The sequence below is a fragment of the Sinocyclocheilus anshuiensis genome, unplaced genomic scaffold, assembly GCF_001515605.1.
Source record: "Sinocyclocheilus anshuiensis isolate Anshui unplaced genomic scaffold, SAMN03320099.WGS_v1.1 scaffold2360, whole genome shotgun sequence".
NCBI classification, from domain to species: Eukaryota; Metazoa; Chordata; class Actinopteri; order Cypriniformes; family Cyprinidae; genus Sinocyclocheilus; species Sinocyclocheilus anshuiensis.
Window position 1 is genome coordinate 54,178 of NW_015542489.1, and position 5,548 is coordinate 59,725.

The 5,548-nt window shown below is 34.5% G+C and overlaps 1 pseudogene; it reads right to left on the reverse strand.

Moving 5' to 3' along the window:
- LOC107694016 (prolyl 4-hydroxylase subunit alpha-3-like) overlaps nt 1-5,314 on the reverse strand; it is an 11,014-nt pseudogene extending 5,700 nt beyond the window's left edge.
- Between the last annotated feature and the right edge of the window lie 234 nt (nt 5,315-5,548).

Here is a 5,548-nt window from a genome sequence, read left to right on the forward strand (position 1 = left end):
TTTTTATATTTATATAATTTAATATAGTTAACAATCTATATCACACAAAGAGTACCATTTTTCTGCAGATATCAGCATGAACACATTTAATAATCATTTTATACAAGTTCAGTAAAGCAATAAGTGACTTACATTTTAGACATAATATTGCTTGTTTTTGCTCAATTTTGCTAACGAATATAATTCCAAACAAAGATCACAGCAATGTTTTGCATCTCTGAGCAAAGGACGGTGCTTACTTATTGAATGAATCAGCTTTTTGAACGAATCAGTTGAATAAATGATTCAGTGATTCACTCATTAACACAGTCAAATGCTTTGTTTCTGAATGAATCAGTCGTTTGAATGAATCGGTTGAACCTCAGGGACTCACAACAGTCACTTGCTGTCACCTAGTGGCGGTTTTAATTTCACATTTCAACTATTTTTTTTTTATGTTTTAAAATCATTTCAAATAACAGTATTCAGCATTTTATGTTAAAAACAAAACATTATTTATTAATCTGTGACTGCAGGTTAAATGCATCCATGTCCCCTCTGAAATAGGCCTACATTAAACTGTGTAAATACATCTAAATTCTATTTCAGATGCAGATTCCAGAAATGTTTTCTTATGTTGGAATGAAAGACACTAACTAAGTACCGGATGAAGTGCTTCTTATTCTTACCCAAAAATGCAAAATGGAAGAAAGAGTTCAAACTAAACACAATCTTGCTGCTCGAGCTGTGTATGAACATTTTATATATATTATTTATTTGCTATTTTTTCCATTTTGCATTTACTTGTACTTTTACTTTCAATACTTAAGTACGTTTAAGATTTATAAAATACTTTTCGTACTTCAGTACAATAAATATTACATACTTTAAGACTTTTACTCAAGTAATATTCTAAATGGTGACTTCAACTTACCAAAGTCATTTTCTGGTAGGATATCTGTACTTTTACTTGAGTATGGCTTTCAGGTACTTTATACACCACTGGTTGTATGATTAAATATGCCTGGAAGAGGAAGAAAAGCTAGCACACACAATTTTGTGTCTCTCTTGAGAAACTGGCTTCATACAGACACTTTGAAGAGTCTATACATGTTGAGCTGGCCAGTAACTGGCATACATCGTTTGTTTAAGCAGTAAGATGAAAAGTGGGTGAAAAATGTATTGAATTGTTCAAAAATTCATTGTTCAAAAGAGGACAAATTAGAAAATGGCAGCAGGATAAACTCATCTAAGAAATGGCAAAGAGTGAAAGCTCTAGTCTTTGCCAACCATTTCCCCTCAAGCCAAAAAAGATTCAAGACTTAGTAACATTCCAGTTATGGTCCAAATTCACTCATTCTAGCTTGTATTTTATATCAAAGCAAGTATACTGCACCATCCGTGATGCCTTGTTTAATTTTCAATAAATGACTTCCACATCTTGGCAAAATACTCATTGCATATCCAATTCTGTATGTTTCCACATAAAGGCACTCACCCCTGGAACAGCATATTCTCTGATGCTTTTAGCTTCAGCTCGGGTGACAAAGCTATGGAAGAGCACAACATAAGGGTGCAGGCTGATTAGCTCTCGTTTAATTGGTTGCAGAAGTAGACCAGGGTTTCCATTGGTGAAAGAGTCACAGAACAACCTAGGGTTCTCAAAATGTTTTGGCTGTAAAAAGAAAGTGCATTATTATTATTGTTGTTGTTGTTGTTGTTATACAGACAAGTATCAAGTTTACACCATTGGTTGAGCCAATGTTGTCATTGTCCAACATGACTGAAGAGCAAAAGCAAACAGACTGAAATTCTATTTGGTGCCACTAGTCGTGCAGAAATTACACACTTAAAGCAGGTTGTTATTTCATGTGATCTTTTTCACGATCTAAACCTGACATAATTCACTTTTGTACATTGCTGTGCAACTTTCTTCAGGCTGTCATGGGAGGAATTCTACCAAGCTTCACAGAGGATTTGCCATAACTTTTGACTTTTGCTGCTTTTTGTACTTTCTCTTTTTATGATAGGGATCATATGAAGTTATTTAGGGGAAGTTTAGTGGAATGTTGCAATTGCAATGATCCTTGAAATTACTTCTGAGTGGCAATGTCTGAATACTTTTCTTTTGCTAACAAATGTGCTAATATTTAATATTTGTGTAGCTTATAATACTTCCAACAACAGATGGTATTGAATAGCAAGATATAGCCTCTGTTGAACAGTGAACACCACAGTGAACCACTAGCTGCGGAGCATAGCGTGGAATGATACCTGAGAACTTTTTGTTTGACACAGCTTCTCATAGACATTCCTGGTTCTCAGATAGGTGGAGTCGGGCCTTTTCAAATCCAAGCTTTGGTTAGTAACAGGCGGACTTTCATCAAGGAGCTTCTCATACTTCTCCACATTGAAATGTACCCTACTGTTCATAGGATCTAGAAAACAAGATTGAAATTGCACTGTGATGGAATATGATAGAGAACTTTACATATAGATTATATTTAAATTCATCTTTATTTATTCATAAAAAATAAATGGATCTGTTTGGCCAAATATTTTTTTCTCACTGTCTGACATATTGCTGTCGGCTGATAGTAGACTGCAGAGGTTTACCATGAAGCAATAGTTCCTGGGAGAGACTGAGGGCGTAAGATATGTTTCCAGTCTAAAAAACATTGAAAATAATTTACAAGCGTAAATTCTTCACTAGATTGCAAAATGCATCCATAAAAATGAGAATCTTTGGCCCTGTTTATACCTATTATTAAAATCCATTAAGTGATCCAATCACAAGTACTCAGCCAAGACACACTGCTGTTTACATCTGCTTGTAAAATGCATCTCCTCTGAGCCCAGATTTTGAGAGTTTGATTTTTTGAATTTGTTTTTATTTTTATATTTTCCATTTTCATTTTCATTTTAGTCAAAGTAATTTCTTTAAAACAGTTTTAGTAATTTTGTTGTGTCTTTTTGTCATTATTATTATTATTATTATTATTATTATCTGTCTATATAGTTTAGTACATCAAGTTGAACTAAATGAAAAAGAGAAATGTTGCTTTGGTAACTAGATTAAAATGGTTATAAAATTGTTATAAAATAGATATAAAGTTTTTTTTTATAGTTTATTTAATTTCAGTTAACATTCATTTAATTTATTCTAATTTATTTTTTATGGTTTTAGTATTAGTTAACTAAAATAATCCTGTCATCCATCCAACTAGGCAGTTTTTCATTGTTAATTGAAAAAAATTCCAAAAAACATTTCTGAATACCTCCAAACGTGATTTGACAAACTGTTTAGGACCCTGCTTACACTGGATCGGATCACCCAAGATGGATCTTAATACCTGGTGTGAACATATTTATTTTATTAGAGGTACCATACCTTAAAATGAGAGCAAGCTAAATGGTCAAGGGCATCTTCAAGTGTGCCTTCATTTTCTGGACTCCATTCTGTTCCTCGAAAGAGACGAACTGCTCCTCAAACCACTGCACAGAATGGTAGTAATCTTCCCAATCATAGGCCACCTACAAGCATAAAGCTCTCACAGATGTAGCATAACACAAATATGACATGGAAATGGAAAAAAGCGAAAAAGAAATTGACATCCCACATATCTGACTCTTGGACTCAGAATCCTTCATAAACAGTTCAGACAAAAACCATTTAGTCACTGGTTATTCAGTGTACTAGTGTATGAATGTTAAAAGAAGTTTCCAACCATTGGCAACACAGCATAATTTACTTGGTAGTTGTTCAGATGGTGGTGAAGAAAACAGATGGTGCTTATTACAAGGCAACAAAACAGGACTTTTCTTTATGCATGAAAGAATAAAAGTATAAATAATTTGGTATGTTATTCACCACAAAAGAGGCACCATTACTAAACAAAACTGAGCAGTAGGTAATGTACATCAAGAAGTAATATTATGCTCAAGCGGGAAAACATTCTGAACACATTTTTCCAGAGGTTTTGCCAGTGATTCATAACACATTCAACAACTCTGAGAGCATGGGCAGTAGTGTTTCCTGACCCCTCTTAGTGTTAAGCTTGTGACAAATAAGAAATGATTAGCTTTAATGCCATGCTATGCTTTGTAGACTAGAAATAATACAGTATGTCCTACCTTTCCAACAAGGAAGCAGTCATCCCCAGATAGTGTATCAGACACAGGAGGTTTGTAAATGTCAATAGCATTTCCATCTGTGATTCGCTGGAAGTGACCTCGCACAAGCCCCTCCACGTGTAGGTGATACACATCCTGAAGTCTCATCAGCCCCTGTGCTGCACCCTGAAGGTCCTCCAGCTTGGGTAAGCTGCCTTCCATCCTCCTGTAGCCCTCCCTAAGGGCTTAAAGAAAGCAGTAAATGGGGGTTGTGAAGTGGTAGAATTAAGTGAGACAAGCAAGCCAAACGTTCAGTGAAAAAACATATGAAGCTACAGTTTCATTTATGAAGCTGTGGATCATGGCTTTTCTTAAATGCATATGTGTGTGTGAAGGTCAGCAAACTACCGTTAATATTTTCTTCTGCTTCATTGCTATTGACAACATTCATCCATTCAGACTTGAGTCTTTAAACCAGTTTGAATGCAACAATTGGATTAGCTATGGTAGCTGATGGCTCATTGTATATCCCACTGTGCAATGATGTGACTCTTGAGAAGAACCTAAAAAAGATAAAAGACTATTAATATTTGGCTGTATTTTTTATTTATTAAAAAAGTTTTACAATAACAACAAAATCTGTCTGCTGTCACCTTAAGTGTTGGCATAGCTGTCAAGTTACCAAAGCAACATGATACAGAAATGCCCTTTACAATTTTGTCGTTTTAATTTTTGTTTATAAATAAAAAAATTCATAGAAAAAAAGCCAAAATCTGAACAGTATATGACATGTATAACGCAGAAATTATGCAGTGATGTATTTCTTTATTTGATTCAGCAAGAAACTGATCTGAAAGCATATTATTTTATGTTTCACTGTAACGATAATTTTAGCAATTGTGACGTGTTTACTGTTACCAGGAAATTGTTTGTGAGGAGTCGCTCGCTTTGTTGAGCGAAGTTTGGCATGGTTATTAAAATATACTGTCGTATATTTTATGTATAGGCCTACTGTCGTATATTAAAATGAACATTTAATTCACATATATTTCTCACAGCGTAACGATTAAACGTGACCATCATGGTGTGCCAATTTATATTGCTTAATTAATTGGTCAACACTTTAATACATTTATATAAATGATAAAATTACGTTCTCTTACCTTTTAATATCGTCAAGTCTTTGTATTTCGCATTCTAAGTAAATTCTTAAAGGGGTCATATGATGCTTTTTTAAAGATCATTATTTTGTGTATTTGGTGTAACAGAATATGTTGACATGCTTTAATGTTCAAAAAACACATTATTTTCAAATACTGTACATTATTGTAGGTCCTCTATGCCCCGCCTCTCTCAAACGCTTCGTTTTCTACAAAGTCCCTCCTTCCGACAAGCGCAGTCTGCTCTGATTGGCCAGCTGACCCAGTGCATTGTGATTGGCCGAACACCGCAAGCA